Source organism: Triticum aestivum, chromosome 2A (genome assembly GCF_018294505.1).
Source record: "Triticum aestivum cultivar Chinese Spring chromosome 2A, IWGSC CS RefSeq v2.1, whole genome shotgun sequence".
NCBI classification, from domain to species: Eukaryota; Viridiplantae; Streptophyta; class Magnoliopsida; order Poales; family Poaceae; genus Triticum; species Triticum aestivum.
The window spans coordinates 561,897,801-561,919,708 of NC_057797.1; positions in this window are offsets into that span (position 1 = coordinate 561,897,801).

Genomic DNA, 21,908 nt, shown 5'->3' on the forward strand with positions numbered 1-21,908 from the left:
CTTGCGGCTGAAGAGTATGAACTCGAACGCCCCTCCAAGAGTTACCCGAAGTGCAGGCCGCTACCCCGGTCAGAGGAGGAAGCACCTACATCACCAGCGCATGACATGGCAGACCGGCCACCTCGCGGCCACGACAGAGAGGCCTCTCGGCCCTCCACTCAAGCCATGCCCCGACGCCGCTCAACTAAGGCACGGGAAAATGCGCCCGACCTGCGGGGCATACTGGAGGATAAGGCAAGACAAACAAGATCGATCTACGGATCGCGCAGGCGCCCTACGGCATGTGACAATGATCTTCACTCCGGATACAACAAATCCGGCCGGGCCGAACACAACAGACATAGCTCTTCCGAGCTGCGTCATGATATAGCCCAGTACAGAGGCGTCGCACACCCGCTATGCTTCACGAATGAAGTAATGGATCATAAAATCCCAGAGGGTTTCAAACCCATAAACATCGAATCATACGATGACACAACAGATCCGGCGGTATGGATCGAGGATTATCTCCTCCACATCCACATGGCACGCGGCGATGATCTACATGCCATCAAATACCTCCTGCTCAAACTTAAAGGACCGAACCGACATTGGCTTAACAGCTTGCCAGCAGACTCAATCGGTTCTTGGGAGGACCTGGAAGCCGCATTCCTCGACAACTTCCAGGGCACTTACGTGCGACCGCCGGATGCCGACGACTTAAGCCACATAATTCAGCAGCCAGAGGAATCGGCCAGACAATTCTGGACACTGTTCCTAACAAAGAAAAACCAGATAGTCAACTGTCCGAACGCAGAGGCCCTAGCAGCCTTCAAGCATAACATCCGCGACGAGTGGCTTGCCCGGCACCTGGGACAGGAAAATCCGAAATCCATGGCAGCCCTCATGACACTCATGACCCGCTTTTGCGCGGGAGAAGACAACTGGCTAGCTCACAGTAACAACTTATCAAAGAACCCTGTTAATTTGGATACCAAGGACAAAAGTGGCAGGACACGTCGGAATAAGAAAAAATGCCGCGTTAACAGCGACAGCAATGAAGACACGGCAGTCAATGTCGGTTTCAAAGGCTATAAATCCGGTTAGCGGAAAAAGCCATTCAAAAAGAATACTCAGGGCCCGTCCAGTTTGGACCGAATACTCGATCGCTTGTGCCAGATACATGGCACCCCCGAAAGGCCAGCCAATCACACTAACAGGGATTGTTGGGTGTTCAAGCAGGCAGGCAAGTTAAGGGCCAAAAACAGAGACAAGGGGCTGCACAGCGACGACGAGGAGCCCAAGCCGCCAAACAACAATGGACAGAAGGGCTTTCCCCCACAAGTGCGGACGGTGAACATGATATACGCAACCCACATTCCCAAGCGGGAGCGGAAGCGTGCGCTACGTGACATATACGCGATGGAGCCAGTCGCCCCAAAGTTCAACCCATGGTCCTCCTGTCTGATCACTTTTGATCGAAGGGACCATCCCACTAGCACCCGTCATGGCGGCTTCGCCGCATTGGTTCTCGACCCAATCATCGACGGATTTCACCTCACAAGAGTCCTCATGGACGGCGGTAGTAGCCTGAACCTGCTTTATCAGGATACAGTGCAGAAAATGGGCATAGATCCCTCAAGGATTAAGCCCACAAGAATGACCTTTAAAGGCATTATACCAGGTGTAGAAGCCAACTGTACAGGCTCAGTAACACTTGACGTGGTCTTCGGATCCCTGGACAATTTCCGAAGCGAAGAGTTAATCTTCGATATAGTCCCGTTTCGCAGTGGCTATTACGCCCTGCTCGGACGAACCGCATTCGCAAAGTTCAATGCGGTGCCGCACTACGCATATCTCAAGCTCAAGATGCCAGGCCCTCGAGGAGTAATTACGGTCAATGGAAACACCGAACGCTCCCTCCATACGCAGGAGCATACGGCGGCTCTCGCAGCGGAGGTACAAAGTAGCCTTCTCAGGCAATTCTCCAGTCCGGCCATTAAAAAGCCAGACACTGCCAAGCGCGCCCAGAGTAACCCACACCAGGACCGCCTGGCACACTCTGAGCAAGCGTATCCCCAACCCCAGCTTTCGCGACATAGCGAAACCAGTACCTCGCGTACATAACTATGCCCTTGAAATACCATGGGCACAGGGGAAGGGGCACAATAATGGCACGCCCAAAATATGGCTTAAAACATACTAGGGGTTGCCGGATTCTTTTTTTTAATTTTTTTCTTACTTTCAGGACTCCATACTTCGGACGACCTGTTCGGCAATTCGACTGCCGCACAAACGATGCAAGATCCAGGGAGGCAGACAAGCCATGCCACATTATGGAACTCCCAGGTGGTCTCTGTTACGAGCGGTATATCTGTTTTGAATACAATTCCGCGGCCTGCCCCTGATCAGGACATGTTAAATAGTCCAATATCTTTTTGCTTATCACGCTACTTGTATCATTTGGCTTTGATAAATAGCCTCTCTATAAACAATGCATAGCTTTTTGTCTATTTTTTGCATTATCCTCTTTTCATATATATGTTTATTTAATGACATGATCGCACCCGTACACCATGGTACGGCAAACACGCCAGGGGCTTCAGTACCCCTCATTATGGTGTGAGAAGTCCGTACACTTTCACAAGTGCAGCACCCCGAACTTATAGCACTATATGCATCGGCTCCGAATCATGATTTGGGTCAATAGTTGGGTTTGCCCGGCTCCTATGTTTTGGTGCCTTACGTTTCGCTATATCGGCTAAGGTAGCACTAGGAGAACCACTGCGATTGTGCCCCGGTTCAGCTGGGTTAAGCACCTTAGTGGAGAAAGCTAAAACTGACTGTCATGATGAGGCGAGAGACCGGTCGCTGTTCGAGAGGTTTTTCGAGTCCCTAAAGACTTATGCCGCTTCAAGCAAGGAGCTCGCTTTGTCCGGCCAAGGCGTGGATAGAGCCCCGAACTCGGTCTTCCGAACTAGGGGCTTCGCCGAAATTTAAAATTATAAAGTTCTATGGCTAAGTGAGAGTGTTCAAGCATTATAGTCCGATTGCCTGGTTCGTTGTGCTGAGCACCTCCCTCGAAGGACCCAACCATGGGAAAAAGAGCGCTCAGGTTTATCCCGAACACCCCAGCACTAGCGGCATGGGGGCAGAAGCCGACGACTGGCCATCTCTCAATTTTTGTGTCACATCCCTAGCTTCTGGCATTGCTCTAGGCTAGCTTCATGTGTGCATCATGTCTATATTTTTGAAACTTGAATTGAGGAATATTGGAAGCCTCAAAACCCTAAATAAAAGAGGGGCAAAAACCCTAGAAATCTCATTCATTGCTCCAAAGTGCTCCTCTTAAATGTTTGATAATTTTTGGTAAGGGTTCTGGTCCCAACCAAAATATTGAACATTTTTAAGGATTTATTTTGGGACTTTGAATTTAAATCATTAGCTATTTGAATTTGAATTATATTCATATAATTAGAATATAATTTCAAATACCCCTGAAATATTTTATAAGCTTTTGGAAAAGTCCATCTAGCAATACAAAAATATTCAGAGGAGCTTTGGCATTGTTTGAATTATTATTTTTAATTCAAAACAGTGGCAAAAGAATTAAATAAAGAAAACAGAACAAAAATAAAAAAAAGAGCAAAGCATCTTACCTGGCGCTTACCTGGTGGCCCAACAGGACCGGCCCAGCTCCCCCACCTGGCCGGCCCAGCCCACCTCCTCCTCCCCCTTGTCCTCTTCTTCCTCTGCCAGTAGGCAGAGGCGAGGCGTGGCGCGCGCCCGAAGAGCTCCGGCCACCTCCTGCTTACCTGCTCGCCGCTGGAGGCACCCGAGGGAGCCACGCACTCCCCCCCCCCGTTCCCCACGACCTCTCTCACTCTCCCGTAGCTCTCCCTCGCTCCTCCCTCTCCTCTGCTCTCTCTCCCTGCACGCGCCCGAGCGGAGCTCGTCGTCGCCGACGCCGTTCGCCGTAGCCACCGTGCTCCTCACTGCCACCCGAAGTACCCAGGAGATCCGCCTCGACCACCTCTTCCTCCTCGCCGAGAAGCGCACCGCGGGAGCCCCTGCCACGTCGCCACCGCCGTCTTCTTCAACCTCGGGACCGCCGGCCATCTTCGTCAAATTCGTTGGCTCCGGTGCCTCCCCGAGCTCCCCGAGGCCACCGTCGCAACCCCTGTGAGCTACTCTTCCATTCCCCCTCCTCCTCGCGCTCGTTCCCGTACCCTAGCCGCCTTTTCACCGGAGCCGATTGCTCCTCGCCGCCGGCCATGGCGTGGCCGTGGCCACAGCCACCCCAGCTCGTATCCGAGCCCACTGACGTGCTCACCGCGATCTCAGGAGTCCGTAGCACGCCCCAGCTCCTCCTGCCGTGCTCCCTAACCCCGACCCCGAGATTGCCCGAACTCCGGCGGCCGCAAAAGAGCTCGCCGTCGTTAACTCCGGCCACCCCAGCACCAAACACCGCCACCGTTGGATGCGCCACATCGCCAGCTACTCGTAGCACCCACCCGCGCATCAAACCATGGCCGGAGCAGCGTTTCCGACGCTCTCCGTCGTCTCGGCCTCGCCGGCGTCAAGCCGCCGGCGGGTTAGGCCCTGCTGACCAGGGGTTTGACCCCCCTGGGTCGATGACAGGTGGGGCCAGCCCCCCTGTTAGTTAGTTAGTTTATTTTAATTTAATTACCCCCCCTGCTGACACTGACATGTGGGCCCTAGTGCCTTAATCCTTAATTAAACTAAACTAAACCCCCCCTGTTTAACCTATGACGCTGACATATGGGTCCCACAGGTCAGGTTTGACCTGGACCCGCCTAGTTGACCTGCTGACATCAGCATGACCTAGTGCTGACGCAATAAATCATTTTCTGGATTTAATTTAATTCTGAAATTCCAGAAAATGCCCAAAACTTCTAAAAATCATAGAAATTCAACCGTAACTCCAAATTAAATAATTTATATATGAAAAATTATCAGAAAAATTCAAGGAATCCATCTGTACCATTTTCATGCATGTTAGAACAACTTATAGCTGCTGTTTAGCACAAATCAATTAAAGGGCATTTAAATAATCACATATGGAGTTTGAATTTGAATCTTGGATTCAAACCAACTTCAGTTAATCTGGTTTTAGTTGCATTAGCCCAAAACACATTCATTTTGCCATGTCATGATCATGCATCATATTGTGCATTGCATTGATTGTGTTCCTTTCTGTGTTGCCGGTATTTGTCCCCTCTCGATAGACGTGATACCGATGATGTGATCGTTGACACTGATGAAGACTCAATGTTATCTTCAGAAGTGCCAGGCAAGCAAAACCCCCTTGTTCATTCCGATAAAATCCCACTCTCTCGCTCCTGCTCTCTTTTACTGCATTAGGACAACAACGACATATTTGATACTTGCTGCTGTAGCTGAACCCTTTATCCTTTGCATGACCTGTCATTGCCACAGTAAATAGATGAAACCCACTAGCATGAGTAGGAGTTGTTTGAGCCCTGATGTGCCTACTCATTCATGCTTGTTTGTCATGCCTGCTACTGCTTAGAGTTGAGTCAGGTCTGATTCATCGGGGATGAATCAGAGGCGTGTGAACATGTCCTGCTATGGGTGAACTAAGTGTGTGAACACGATTTGGTAAAGGTAGCGGTGAAAGGCCATGTAGGAGTACATGGTGGGTTGTCTCATTGCAGCCGTCCTCAGGAACTGAGTTCTATGTTTGTGATCCATGATCAGTTACTACCACACATTGGGCTCCGGGCGCTCCAAGCTCTCTCGACTTATTAATCAACATGACCTCTGTCCAGGAGTTGCAACTAGTTTCTGGTGTTTGTAGGTAGTGTTAGTAGTCTACCAAGTGGCACCCGGTACAGGTGGGCTTGGGACAGACTAGGCACAGTGGCACGGTGTACCAAGTGGCACCCGGATGGTGGGCTTGGGAACCCTTCTCACATCGTTTGGGGCCGTAAGCGACACCCCGGCCGGATCTCCTTGCGGATGGAACCCGAATAGGCGATAAACCTGGACTAAAGACTTGTTCGGTTAGTCAGGTCGTGGCCGACTCCCTCGCCCGGCTTCCGCTTGAAGGTTGCCGAGGTACATGACGTGTACAGGGCGATAAGTGGCGAAAGCGTGTGTGAAGAAGTACACCCCTGCAGGGTTAACATTATCTATTCGAATAGCCGGATTCCTCGGATATGGAAACGTGGACCCCTTATATCAGTTCATAGACAAGTGAAAGTGGATACTCTAAAATACGCAAGATAAGCGTGAGTGCTATGGATGGCGTTCTCGTAGGGAGACGGGAGCGGATCCATAGTGGTGTATTGATATGGTGAATATGTGGACTCGTGTGCGCCACCTCAAAAGAGTCGCTTGCAGTCGTAGTTTAGGATAGCCACCGAGTCAAAGCTGGCTTGCTGCAGTTAAACTCCACCACCCCCTTGTTGATAATGATGCATATGTAGTTAGTTCTGATGTAAGTCTTGCTGGGTACATTTGTACTCACGTTTGCCTATTTTATGTTTTGCAGAGAGACTTCAGTCTCACTAGTAATTCCACGTGGACTTCGACGTTTAGCTTGTTACCTCAGCTACGATCTTGAGCCCTCGGCAGGATCTGGTAGATAGTCAGGCTTCTCAGCCTTTTTCATTTATAGATGTCTGTACTCAGACATGATAGCTTCCGCTTGTGCTTTGATTTGTATGCTCTGAGTGTTGGGTCATAAGACCCATGTTTGTAATATCTCGCTCCTCGGAGCCTATTGAATAATTACTTGAGTTGTAGAGTCATGTTGTGATGCCATGTTGTATCTGCACATATCGAGCATATTGTGTGTATGTTGTTGAAATGCTTGGTATGTGTGGGATCTGACTATCTAGTTATTTATCCTTAGTAGCCTCTCTTACCGGGAAATGTCTCCTAGTGTTTCCACTGAGCCATGGTAGCTTGCTACTGCTCCGGAACACTTAGGCTGGCCGGCATGTGTCCTTCGTTCCTGTGTCTGTCCCTTCGGGGAAATGTCACGCGAAGAATACCGGAGTCCTGTTAGCCCGCTACAGCCCGGTTCTCCGGAGTCCTGCTAGCCCAGTGCTACAGCCTGGATTCACTCGCTGATGACCGACACGTTCGATGCTGGGTCACGGATGCCTGTCCCTGTAAGTTAGTGCCACTTTGGGTTTACGACTAGCCATGTCAGCCCGGGCTCCTTATCATATGGATGCTAGCGACACTATCATATACGTGTGCCAAAAGGCGCAAACGGTCCCGGGCAAAGGTAAGACGACAACCGTGGGAATACCGTGCGTGAGGCCGCAAAGTGATATGAGGTGTTACATGCTAGATCGATGTGGCATTGAGTCGGGGTCCTGACAGCGTTGGTATCAGAGCTTGACTGACTGTAGGATTACCAAGCCAAACTGGTCGAAGTTGAGTCTAGAAATTCTTTAGTTATATAAGGGAATTGATTGTGGGATGGAACGTAAGGCTCTTTTACTCCTTATACCTCATGGCCTTCTGATCTGAGTCATCATCCTCTCTCCTACGGGGATTAAGAACTAGGCTATCTCTTCTTTCTATTAGGATCACGTGTTACTAAGCAGTGGACTTATAAGATTGTTGGATTTAAGTCTCAGTTCAGTTCCTACTACTTCCGTATGTTAATTGTTGATCTCGAAACCTTGATATTGTGCTTCTGAGTGGTTATGCCACCATTTTTGTGAATGTCTCAAATCTTTCTGAGCATTTACAGCCGTTATGCTGTCCGAGTCATCCCAGGTTTCTAAGTAGTCTGATGCAACTGCAAATCCTTTCTTCCCGTTTCAATGTTCCATGGGCCAGATTAACCACACTAATCAGTGAGTTGAGGTACTCCGTTACCTTGACATATATGTTGGAGATATTATTATGACCCTAGGTGTCTTAGGGGATCATCTAGTAATTTAGCCATGATTTGTGTTCCCAGTGTGATGATTCTGGCCATCATTCTCGAAAGCATCCCGTGATGCTACTTAGTAGTAGGTATTCTATTCCTGGGTTCTTAAACCCGATATTCACCCTACTTACATCATGTTGATAGTGTTGCTAGTTCCTTTAGTATATCAGTAACCTTTGCGATAGTCCTCGAGGTCCGTGGTATATCGTTCTTCCAAATACCATGAACCATTATGGCAGAAGTTTGTTGGATCAAAAGATCACAACAGGCCCTCTATGAGTTCTCCATGCTATATTGTGACTCTGCCAGCTCAACCTTTCTGCATGGGTTATCCGGAAGAATTATGTTGAACTTTGTTCGGCATACCAACCCATGTATCCACAACCCAGAAAGTTATATGTTCTTTTGAGTTGTCCCTCTTTAGTTGTCTACTGACCTTCGTCTATCAATTGATAGTCAAGAGTATGCGTGCGTTCATTTATCGATGCCTATTACTCTTGTGGTCCGTCAAGCCAATCTATCGCAGAATGAATAGGAGAAACAAACTCCAGTACCTCATCCATATTTAGGCTTGGGTCAAAGTAGTTGTGTTCCGCAGATCAAGTTACAATCCAGCTTTTGGTCTGCTCTACCCTGAAGTATTACCTTCTTTATGACAAGAATTTCATGAGAATTGCACCACCTTTTGTGAATTCTTGACATAGTGATACTTCTCGCCAACCTTTCTCATTCCTCGGTTCCGTGTTGTTGCAGCCGGAGTGCCGACAAGTGAATCATGGTGTGTGAAATCAATACTCCCAGCAACCTCGTTGCTTGGTAGTTAAATGGACGATAACCTCATTCTTAGCGTGTTGGTTTTTGAATCATCATTCTAAGATTTATCGTGCTACCTTGTCCATCTTCCTGGTGCACATTTCGATTGATGAGTTAGGATTTTGTCAAGTCCTCGCTCATTTGATCATATCGTCTTGCCCTCAAAAGCGAGATTGTTCTCGAGCTTAGTAACATACCGGTGGTTCGTGATTTTCCGAATATCTTCTCGAAAGTATTACCAGGTTGTCCCCTGACTGTTATGTTGAGCTCGTGATCAAGTTGGTTTCTTGTGAACCACCTTCTCTCCAATAATCGGTGTTAGATATCCCTGAGCTAGTTGGTTAAGCTAGACAACAACTTGGAGAGTTGGAAGATAAAAGCTTGCCTGACTTAGTTCGTTCCAAAGGGATATTCTTGTGTAGTGTGTGCTGAAGAAAGATGATATCTTCATCGATTGGTCCCTGTGATCAGTTGCTGGACCTATTGTCTTATCAATCTTTTGATTTGAGTGTGGGCTATCGTCAAATCAAGTCAGAACCGACGATGTTCGTAATGTTGTCTTCCTCGTGGTTGGTCCCTCGAGCATACACCATTATATCTTTGGTTCTGACCAATGCTATCACCGTGTTCACATGATGGTGGAAGTTCAGTGATATGGAAATTCCGATGAGTTGTTGTTGAGCCCATTGACAACATCCTTATCTCGTCCATGATGTTGTTGAACATTAAGTTAGTGTTGGAAACTTTTGAAAGCATTTTCTTCATGCTAGCTCATGAAGTACTTGTTTGATGAAAGGAGTGACTTCCTTTGATTCACGTGCATTTTGATGTAAGTTGCCGTCGTGAATTCGAGAAAGTTTGTTTTTGCTCCTTTGGAATCATCCCAAGTCGGTCATGCACGTGCGAAGAATTCTGTGGTCTGTTAGACTGATCATCTTCATTCCATACGTATATCCTAGCACACCAAGCCACTGATTGATTTGTTCAAGGAGAAGAAGTTCCTTCTTAAGGGTATACCATATGCAAGGATTTTGATATCCTCGTTGATGGTTCCCCACCTGAACTCGGTAGTGTTTTATTATAAGACTACCACGTGGTCATGCTTGTCTAGGACAACGTGTTCACATGTTTGTAGCAGAACCAGCTCATGTTTTGGAGCTTACTATCGTAGTTCATTTCCCGAGTATCTCGCAACGTCACCTCGTCGATTTGTGTTGCAAACTTTCGTTTTCCTTCCTAGACTCGATGAGTCTGGAATATCCTGACACCAACCAGATCTGAATCTCAGGCAGATATGATGGTTTGGAACGTTTCCCAAGAACTATAATATTGGTCCCTCGGAAACCGGTAAGGTGGATGTCGTGGCCAACACACCCCGCCAGGAGACCTATTATTGTAGTGTCTTGATTGGAGAAGTTGGCCACCTCCCCATAGGGATTTTGTAGGATTTACTCCCTAGTTGCCCCTATGTATTTTTGAGATCCCGAAGTCCGACCTTTACTTGATGTCCTAGATGTCAAACCATATCTATGAATGGATTATGCTAGCACATCATGGAGAACATTAGAAGCGGAGTGCTAAATGTCTCTCGGTCGATCATCCAGATTTTATTTCCTTGGCCTCGCTAAGGTGAAATCTGAGAAGGTATTATCTTCCTTTGCATCTGCATCCTCCATCACCATTCATCATGGTAGCAAGTTGTGTTGCCAGGATCCTTGACACGGATATTGGTAAAACCTTGATGATTGTGGAAATGCTCAAGTTCTTGAGAGCACGCACAAGCGCTAGGTGTTATCATCAGCACTAACTGGGTTTACTCTTAGTTTCCTCGGCAATGCCATGATCCTTTTAAACAGTGAATTCACTCTCTATGGTTGGGTCCTTCCCCAGTTACCAGAATCATTCCCAGCATTTGCATTTTGTTCCTAGCTTGCACCGCCAATGTGCCATTCTACCATGGGTCTCTTCCATCTCCGGTGATAAGCAAATCCATCCATTACGTTGTCTTCAACAAGGTAATCCACATCATCCAAGTCCGAGTATGCCATTCTACCGACCCCCTCCAAATGATCGCTTGTGATTGCCTTAGGCTGGTATAAAGAGTTACAATGATCCCTGAATTAAAGGTAATTCTTTTTGCCACTCAAGATGATAATCTACGAATCACCCTCCTCCAGGATGTTTCGTCGTGGTATCATGGCAATTCAACTCCTCGCTATGTTGACAACCGATCACCACATTCTTAAGTCTGGAATTGTTGTCTACCTAGTGAACCTCGTCACCTGCTCCACTCCATCCCTCAAGAGGTATGCTTCGTCTCTCAGCTCGAGAGATGTTGCTATGTCCCATTCCGTGAGTTAATCCTGAGTTGTTCGACCTTCGAGAAGAACGATTCTTTTAGGGTCTTTCCCTTCCTCTCGTTGTCATGATTAGCTGGAGTTCTCAGAACAAGACATCAAGACAATGATGGTGAATGAATCAACGTTCAACTGAAGTGCACCCTGGATCATGAAGATTGTACTAGTTTGCGTTTCCCCTTCATCCTACCCTATGCTTGAATCTCGAGACGAGATTCTTGTTTAGTGGGGGTGAGTTGTCACATCCCTAGCTTCTGGCATTGCTCTAGGCTAGCTTCATGTGTGCATCATGTCTATATTTTTGAAACTTGAATTGAGGAATATTGGAAGCCTCAAAACCCTAAATAAAAGAGGGGCAAAAACCCTAGAAATCTCATTCATTGCTCCAAAGTGCTCCTCTTAAATGTTTGATAATTTTTGGTAAGGGTTCTGGTCCCAACCAAAATATTGAACATTTTTAAGGATTTATTTTGGGACTTTGAATTTAAATCATTAGCTATTTGAATTTGAATTATATTCATATAATTAGAATATAATTTCAAATACCCCTGAAATATTTTATAAGCTTTTGGAAAAGTCCATCTAGCAATATAAAAATATTCAGAGGAGCTTTGGCATTGTTTGAATTATTATTTTTAATTCAAAACAGTGGCAAAAGAATTAAATAAAGAAAACAGAACAAAAATAAAAAAAAGAGCAAACATCTTACCTGGCGCTTACCTGGTGGCCCAATAGGACCGGCCCAGCTCCCCCACCTGGCCAGCCCAGCCCACCTCCTCCTCCCCCTTGTCCTCTTCTTCCTCTGCCAGTCGGCAGAGGCGAGGCGTGGCGCGCGCCCGAAGAGCTCCGGCCACCTCCTGCTTACCTGCTCGCCGCTGGAGGCACCCGAGGGAGCCACGCACTCCCCCCCCCGTTCCCCACGACCTCTCTCACTCTCCCGTAGCTCTCCCTCGCTCCTCCCTCTCCTCTGCTCTTTCTCCCTGCACGCGCCCGAGCGGAGCTCGTCGTCGCCGATGCCGTTCGCCGTAGCCACCGTGCTCCTCACTGCCACCCGAAGTACCCAGGAGATCCGCCTCGACCACCTCTTCCTCCTCGCCGAGAAGCGCACCGCGGGAGCCCCTGCCACGTCGCCACTGCCGTCTTCTTCAACCTCGGGACCCCCGGCCATCTTCGTCAAATTCGTTGGCTCCGGTGCCTCCCCGAGCTCCTCGAGGCCACCGTCGCAACCCCTGTGAGCTACTCTTCCATTCCCCCTCCTCCTCGCGCTCGTTCCCGTACCCTAGCCGCCTTTTCACCGGAGCCGATTGCTCCTCGCCGCCGGCCATGGCGTGGCCGTGGCCACAGCCACCCCAGCTCGTATCCGAGCCCACTGACGTGCTCACCGCGATCTCAGGAGTCCGTAGCACGCCCCAGCTCCTCCTGCCGTGCTCCCTAACCCCGACCCCGAGATTGCCCGAACTCCGGCGGCCACAAAAGAGCTCGCCGTCGTTAACTCCGGCCACCCCAGCACCAAACACCGCCACCGTTGGATGCGCCACATCGCCAGCTACTCGTAGCACCCACCCGCGCATCAAACCGTGGCCGGAGCAGCGTTTCCGACGCTCTCCGTCGTCTCGGCCTCGCCGGCGTCAAGCCGCCGGCGGGTTAGGCCCTGCTGACTAGGGGTTTGACCCCCCTCGGTCGATGACAGGTGGGGCCAGCCCCCCCTGTTAGTTAGTTAGTTTATTTTAATTTAATTACCCCCCTGCTGACACTGACATGTGGGCCCTAGTGCCTTAATCCTTAATTAAACTAAACTAAACCCCCCCTATTTAACCTATGACGCTGACATATGGGTCCCACAGGTCAGGTTTGACCTGGACCCGCCTAGTTGACCTGCTGACATCAGCATGACCTAGTGCTGACGCAATAAATCATTTTCTGGATTTAATTTAATTCTGAAATTCCAGAAAATGCCCAAAACTTCTAAAAATCATAGAAATTCAACCGTAACTCCAAATTAAATAATTTATATATGAAAAATTATCAGAAAAATTCAAGGAATCCATCTGTACCATTTTCATGCATGTTAGAACAACTTATAGCTGCTGTTTAGCACAAATCAATTAAAGGGCATTTAAATAATCACATATGGAGTTTGAATTTGAATCTTGGATTCAAACCAACTTCAGTTAATCTGGTTTTAGTTGCATTAGCCCAAAACACATTCATTTTGCCTTGTCATGATCATGCATCATATTGTGCATTGCATTGATTGTGTTCCTTTCTGTGTTGCCGGTATTTGTCCCCTCTCGATAGACGTGATACCGATGATGTGATCGTTGACACTGATGAAGACTCAATGTTATCTTCAGAAGTGCCAGGCAAGCAAAACCCCCTTGTTCATTCCGATAAAATCCCACTCTCTCGCTCCTGCTCTCTTTTACTGCATTAGGACAACAACGACATATTTGATACTTGCTGCGGTAGCTGAACCCTTTATCCTTTGCATGACCTGTCATTGCCACAGTAAATAGATGAAACCCACTAGCATGAGTAGGAGTTGTTTGAGCCCTGATGTGCCTACTCATTCATGCTTGTTTGTCATGCCTGCTACTGCTTAGAGTTGAGTCAGGTCTGATTCATCGGGGATGAATCAGAGGCGTGTGAACATGTCCTACTATGGGTGAACTAAGTGTGTGAACACGATTTGGTAAAGGTAGCGGTGAAAGGCCATGTAGGAGTACATGGTGGGTTGTCTCATTGCAGCCGTCCTCAGGAACTGAGTTCTGTGTTTGTGATCCATGATCAGTTACTACCACACATTGGGCTCCGGGCGCTCCAAGCTCTCTCGACTTATTAATCAACATGACCTCTGTCCAGGAGTTGCAACTAGTTTCTGGTGTTTGTAGGTAGTGTTAGTAGTCTACCAAGTGGCACCCGGTACAGGTGGGCTTGGGACAGACTAGGCACAGTGGCACGGTGTACCAAGTGGCACCCGGATGGTGGGCTTGGGAACCCTGCTCACATCGTTTGGGGCCGTAAGCGACACCCCGGCCGGATCTCCTTGCGGATGGAACCTGAATAGGCGATAAACCTGGACTAAAGACTTGTTCGGTTAGTCAGGTCGTGGCCGACTCCCTCGCCCGGCTTCCGCTTGAAGGTTGCCGAGGTACATGACGTGTACAGGGCGATAAGTGGCGAAAGCGTGTGTGAAGAAGTACACCCCTGCAGGGTTAACATTATCTATTCGAATAGCCGGATTCCTCGGATATGGAAACGTGGACCCCTTATATCAGTTCATAGACAAGTGAAAGTGGATACTCTAAAATACGCAAGATAAGCGTGAGTGCTATGGATGGCGTTCTTGTAGGGAGACGGGAGCGGATCCATAGTGGTGTATTGATATGGTGAATATGTGGACTCGTGTGCGCCACCTGAAAAGAGTCGCTTGCAGTCGTAGTTTAGGATAGCCACCGAGTCAAAGCTGGCTTGCTGCAGTTAAACTCCACCACCCCCTTGTTGATAATGATGCATATGTAGTTAGTTCTGATGTAAGTCTTGCTGGGTACATTTGTACTCACGTTTGCCTATTTTATGTTTTGCAGAGAGACTTCAGTCTCACTAGTAATTCCGCGTGGACTTCGACGTTTAGCTTGTTACCTCAGCTATGATCTTGAGCCCTCGGCAGGATCTGGTAGATAGTCAGGCTTCTCAGCCTTTTTCATTTATAGATGTCTGTACTCAGACATGATAGCTTCCGCTTGTGCTTTGATTTGTATGCTCTGAGTGTTGGGTCATAAGACCCATGTTTGTAATATCTCGCTCCTCGGAGCCTATTGAATAATTACTTGAGTTGTAGAGTCATGTTGTGATGCCATGTTGTATCTGCACATATCGAGCATATTGTGTGTATGTTGTTGAAATGCTTGGTATGTGTGGGATCTGACTATCTAGTTATTTATCCTTAGTAGCCTCTCTTACCGGGAAATGTCTCCTAGTGTTTCCACTGAGCCATGGTAGCTTGCTACTGCTCCGGAACACTTAGGCTGGCCGGCATGTGTCCTTCGTTCCTGTGTCTGTCCCTTCGGGGAAATGTCACGCGATGAATACTGGAGTCCTGTTAGCCCGCTACAGCCCGGTTCTCCGGAGTCCTGCTAGCCCAGTGCTACAGCCTGGATTCACTCGCTGATGACCGACACGTTCGATGCTGGGTCACGGATGCCTGTCCCTGTAAGTTAGTGCCACTTTGGGTTTACGACTAGCCATGTCAGCCCGGGCTCCTTATCATATGGATGCTAGCGACACTATCATATACGTGTGCCAAAAGGCGCAAACGGTCCCGGGCAAAGGTAAGACGACAACCGTGGGAATACCGTGCGTGAGGCCGCAAAGTGATATGAGGTGTTACATGCTAGATCGATGTGGCATTGAGTCGGGGTCCTGACATTTTGATAAACGGTCGCACAGAAAATAATATTTTAAATTCAATAAGCATTGCTTAGCGCATATGAATAAGTTTTCAGCGCACAGGATAAACACGAGCGAGTTCATTCAAAAATTATATCCTTGGTACATTCATCCGCCACAAGGCGGGCACCTGCAAGAACATCCTTGTAATAGTTCTCGGGCTTGCGATGCTCCTTCCCCGGCGGCGGCCCATCCCTAACAAGCTTCTCACCGTCCAGCTTACCCCAGTGCACCTTTGCACGGGCAAGGACCCTACGGGCACCTTCGATGCAGACGGAGCGCTTGATGACCTCGAGCGTGGGACAGGCCTCCACCAGCTGCCACACCAGCCCGAAGTAGCTCCCAAGCAGGGCCTCTCCGGGCCATAGCCGAACTATGAAGCCCTTCATGGCCTGTTCGGCCACCTTGTGGAGCTCGACCAGCTGTTTCAGCTGGTCGCTTAAGGGCACAGGGTGTCCGGCCTCAGCATACTGAGACCAGAACACCTTCTCCGTCGAGCTGCCCTCTTCAGCTCGGTAGAATGCGGCAGCGTCAGATACGCTGCGGGGAAGATCTGCGTATGCCCCTGGAGAGCTCCGGATTCGGGTAAGTAACAAGTAGTTTACTTTTATATTTCTGCTTTGCATAAAGAATGCCTTACCCACTGCTATCTTTTTCACCTCCTCCAACTCTTGGAGGGCCTTTTGGGCTTCGGCCTTGGCAGACTTGGCAGTCTCAAGGGCTGCCGCGAGCTCGGACGCTTGCGTCTTTGACTCAAGCTCCAGACTCTCATGTTTCTTCATGAGAGCCTGAAGCTCTTGCTGCACCTCGCCGGCACGGGCCTCAAGTTTCTCTCGCTCGGTGTGCTCCACGGCCACTTTCTTTTCGGCCTCGGACAGCGCCTGCTTGAGGGTCGCCACCTCAGTTGTGGCCCCTACAATAAGCAGTACAATCCTATTATTTTTTGTAATCATGTCTTTTTATTGGCACCTTTTTCTGTAAGGTATTTCTTACCTTCTTTCTCCTCGAGCTGCCGCTTGGCAAGGCCGAGCTCTTGCTCGGTCCGCCCGAGGTCCTGTCTCAGGACACCCACCTCCGCAGTCAGTGCGGCGGTGGATAGCAGCGAAGCCTGCATATGCATATTGACTCTTTATTGTTAGACTCCTACGAAATTTAATAGATCCTCTATTCGGCTTTTCTTTCCGAACGCCAAACAGAGCATCAGGGGCTACTGTCTATGCGGTAATATTTTTACATATTTTTACTTACCTCGAAGCCTGTTAGAAGGCTAGCGCAAGCTTCATCCAGTCCGCTCTTGGCGGACTGAACCTTCTGGATCACCGTACTCATAATAGTACGGTGCCCCTCGTCGATGGAGGCGCCGTCAAGCACCTCCAGCAGATTGTCCGGCACCTCCGGTTGGACGGAGGCCACCGGCTCAGAAGGCTTGCTCCTCTTATAAGGAGTTCGCCTACCACGGTCCGGAACTGTGGAAGATTCCGGCGCGGTGTCCAGCACAAAGCCAGACTTGGAGCCCTGGGGGCCTTATCCCCTTCACTCCTGGAGTCCGGGAGGGTGCCTTGCGGCTCCTCCAGGACCACCTCCTCCTCCCCCGGAGTTTGTCGCGACGCCACTTCGGCGTCGTCCGCAGTGCGGGGGGAGACATCGGGCAGAACTGAGTTCACATCCGATGAGTCCAGGGAGCCGCCCGACGATTCGTTGAAATCGGCCTGGGGCGGGCTGCATAATTACGTTCGACATTAGGGAAAGTTGTGCAACAAAGGAACATCATGAGTTATTCTGATATCCAAACTTGCGATTTCGCCGGACGCTTGGCCCTGTTTGGCCACTCCTCTCCGCCCTCTTCGGCGTTGGGGGCATAGTCCGGCGGAGGGGTGTTCCTTTTCCTAGACCCCTCGGCCTCCCCCGTTGGGGCGGCCTTCCTTTTCTTTCCTCCCCCCGCTGGAGGGGGAGAGTTTTCTTCTTCCTCCTCCTCGTTCTCACGGGAGGAGAGCGTCTCGGACTCGTCGGATGACGAGTCCGACACCACCACATTACGGGCACTCTTTCGAGTCCCCGTGGCCTTCTTCTTCTTGGCCTTCTTCTCCGGCACCACATAAGGCGCCGGAACCAGCAACTTCGCTAGTAGAGCTGGGGCTGGGTCTTCGGGCAGCGGAGCCGGACAGTTAATCGGTCCGGATATCGCCCGCCAAGCCTGTCAAAGGTAAGGGAGTTTAGATCCCGCATAGAGTCAAACTATGAAGAAAGCTTAACATCCTGTAAAAGGTGAAGATAGCTCACCTCGCTAGTGTGACGCTGCGAGCTGTATCCGCGGTCCTCGGAAGCGGATGCGGGAGCCTCGGCGCCCTTGAATAGCACCTTCCAGGCATCTTCGTACGTCGTGTCGAAGAGACTGCTGAGGGTTTGGTGCTGCGCTGGGTCGAACTCCCACAGATTAAAATCCCGTTGTTGGCACGGGAGGATCCGGCGGACGAGCATAACCTGGATTACATTAGCAAGCCGGATTGGCTTGTTCACCAGGGACTGGATGCATGTTTGCAATCCGGTCACCTCTTTTTCGTCACCCCACGACAGGCCCGTCTCTTTCCAGGACATAAGCCGCATGGGGGGTCCGGATCGGAACTCGGGGGATGCGGTCCATTTCGGATGACCACCCGGATTGCCACCCCTTTAGGGTCTCCACAAAAGAGCCCTCAAACCATAGGACGTTGGCCATCTTGCCCGCCATGGCGCCTCCACACTCCGCCTGGCTGCCGCGCACCACCTTGGGCTTGACGTTGAAGGTCTTGAGCCAGAGGCCGAAATGAGGGCGGACACGGAGGAAAGCCTCGCACACGACGATAAACGCTGAGATGTTGAGGATGAAATTCGGGGCTAGGTCGTGGGAATCCAGGCCGTAATAGAACATGATCCCCCGGACAAATGGGTGGAGTGGAAAACCCAGTCCACGGAGGAAGTGGGGGAGAAATACTACCCTCTCATGGGGCCTTGGGGTGGGGAGAAGCTGCCCCTCTTCAGGAAGCCGGTGCGCGATGTCCTTGGACAGGTATCCGGCCTTCCTTAGCTTCTTGACTTTACCCTCCGTGACGGAGGAGACCATCCACTTGCCTCCCGCTCCAGACATTGCTGGAGAAGGTTGAGGTGGGAAGTGCGGGCTTGGGCGCTGGAGCTCGGGTGCGCGGGAGATGGATAGGCAAAGGAGGAAGAAGGCGTAGGTAAAAAGGTGGATCCTTGTCCCCTTATATGGGCGGATGTGGTTGTGCGTCCCCACCTGCCTAGTAAAACTCGCTTGCCTCCCAAGCGCCGTGACAAGTGGCGCGGTTGGATTACCCACATCCGTATTGATGAGAATCCCGTAAAAAGGGGGTACACGATCTCTGCTTTGACAAGACGTGCCAAGGAAACCGCCTCGCAAAACATGCTGAGGTGGAAAAGTAAAAACGATTCGAGTAAAGGACTTGGCCGTAGTGTGATGACACACAGCGGAATACGTCAGCAGATTTGATTTGTGTTTATATCATTCTCTCTACGGCAATATGTGGAAGCTTATTTTGCAGAGCTGGACACTACTCTTGGTGTTTACAATCTTCTATGAAAGACTTGGAGGAGGAACCCACCTTGCAATGCCGAAGACAATTTGCGCGCCGGACTCGTCGTCATTGAAGCCTGGTTCAGGGGCTACTGAGGGAGTCCTGGATTAGGGGTGTTCGGGTAGCCGGACTATACCTTCAGTCGGACTCCTGGACTATGAAGATACAAGATTGAAGACTTCGTCCCGCGTCCGGATGGGACTTTCCTTGGCGTGGAAGGCAAGCTTGGCGATGCGGATATTCAAGATCTCCTACCATTGTAACTGACTCTATGTAACCCTAACCCTATCCGGTGTCTATATAAACCGGAGGGTTGTAGTCCGTAGGCAATCAACTCCATATACAACAATCATACCATAGGCTAGCTTCTAGGGTTTAGCCTCCTTGATCTCGTGGTAGATCTACTCTTGTACTACCCATATCATCAATATTAATCAAGCAGGAGTAGGGTATTACCTCCATCGAGAGGGCCCTAACCTGGGTAAAAACATCGTGTCCCTTGTCTCCTGTTACCATCCGGCCTTGACGCACAGTTCGGGACCCCCTACCCGAGATCCGTCGGTTTTGACACCGACACCTCCTATTACCATCCGGCCTAGACGCACAGTTCGGGACTCCCTACCCGAGATCCGCCGGTTTTGACACCGACAGCAGGCCTGGCAACGCGCCAAGCCGGCCGGAGCTGTGAGAGCCGGGTCGGGACGGGGCCACAGCTGGCGCGGGCAGAGGAGCGCGCAGGGGTGCAGCGGCCGGGCGCGAAGATGGCGGCAACGACGCGAACGCAAGCCGGCGGGCGGGCAGGCGAAGTAGGCGGACGGGCATGGAGGCGGAGCATGCGCTCGGGAGGCCGAGAGCAGTTGGCCACAGGCGGGGATGGACCCGGCGGCCGGGAGGCCGACGAGCAGCAAGGAACGCAGCGGGCGTGACAGGCACCCGGCCACGGGCGGAGAAGGCCACGTGGAGGACGGCACAGGGCGGCGTGAATGCGGTGTGGTTGTGCAGGGGCCGGCCGGAGTGTGGGGCGCTAGGGAAGAGCCCGGACGGGAACGCAGCAATCCGCAGCGGCGCGGCCGTGCGGGATCTTGACTGGGAGGCAGCAAGCTGCAGCAGCGCTGGCGTGGCCGGAGATGCACGAGGAAAGACGCAGTGCAGGTGCTAACTACAGGTCATGTCGTTGCTTGCGTAGTGTATGGTTGGTTTGACCATTGACTTCTGTCTAGCTAGCAAGCATAGATGATATATGGAGGAGTTAGCGTGTGTTTTGGCTGGAGCAAGCCGCAACACGGAGGGAAGCAAACGCGAGCAGCGCGTGGATGGCCATGGCCGACCGAAACGAGGCTCCGCGCACGGACTAACGGCCGACGTTGCGGTGGTGATGATGAAGGCGCTGCCGGCGGCGAGGACGCGCCGCCCCTCGCGGCCATTTTGGGGGCGTGTCGATGTTGAGCCCCAGACCACTATCGGAGAGATGGCGCGACGCCGCGGTGGTGAAGACGAAGAGGCCGACGGCGAGGACGCGCCACCCCTCGCAGCCGCTCCGGGGGCGGGTCGATGTCGAGCCCCCGAGCGCTACCGGAGAGATGGCACAACACCATGGCGGAGGCGATGAAGAAAAAAGGGTGCCACCCGGACTGCGAAACCAGCAGCAGCGTTGTAGCATAGTAGTAGTACCGCCCCATGGTGGGCGCCAACTGTCGTGGTATTCTCACGGGGGGCTTGCGAGTCGACAGATGCCACAAGGGCTTAGTGTGAGGGTAAGACAGTTGCTGATAGGACCAGGAGCGGGCATGCGACTAGCACGTGCTAGTTTACCCGGGTTCGGGGCTCTCCGGAGAATTAATACCCCTACTCCTGCATGTCTGAGTTTATCTGGTATATCTGGTACAGAGTGCTCCTGGAGCTGTATCTGAGCTCAGTGCCATAGGCATCTGGCTTTGTATATGCCTATATGAGGCATGCTAGTGGTCGTCCATGCTCATGGCCGTGAGCATGTGTGCTCATGCAGATGGATGGATGGATAGCTAGCTAGCTTGCTAGCTAGTTGCTTGTGTATGTGTGTGAGAGTTCATCCCCTGGATGGATGGATGGATGGATGGATGGATGCCCCTTTATATAGGAGAGGGTAGCTTAGGATGTAAGCTTGGTAGTGGGCATGGGTAAGGCATGGTGCATGTCATCCTTGTCCCCTAGGTCACTTCATAAATAGTGCCAGGGGACAAGTGACACTATACATGATGGCTGAGATGACACATGAATAGGGCTCAGGTATGATCGTCTCGTCGGTGTCTTGTCGATGTCGCTTCGGGCTGCTATCGGCAGCCGGCTGGTCATTGCAGTCAGCAGCCGGCAGCCGGCCAGGCAGAGCAGTCGGACTGAGGGGCTTTGCTAGCCCCGATGTCTTGAAATATCGTCTCACCGTCTTCGGGGTATCCGTGTCCAATTACTCCGACAAAGACATTCACGTTATCCTGTCCTGTCTTATGAAACAAAGCTGATATGTAATATAATTCTCGTTATTTGTTTTAAATTTTGCCTCCTATGCGGCCGTTTTATTAAATCTGAGAGTTGGCCAGTCGTCGGCTTCACCCCCCAGGTAGGTAGTACACGGGTGTTCGGGTTGAAACCTAAACACTCTTGATCGAAGAGTTTGGTCCTTGAAGGAGGTGTTTAGCTCAACAAACCAGGCAATTGGACTATGTGGCTTTATCACCCTCACTTAGCCATAGGAGTTTGACAATAGAAATGGAGGCGCAGCCCCTAGTGAGTATTTGTTAATCAGGA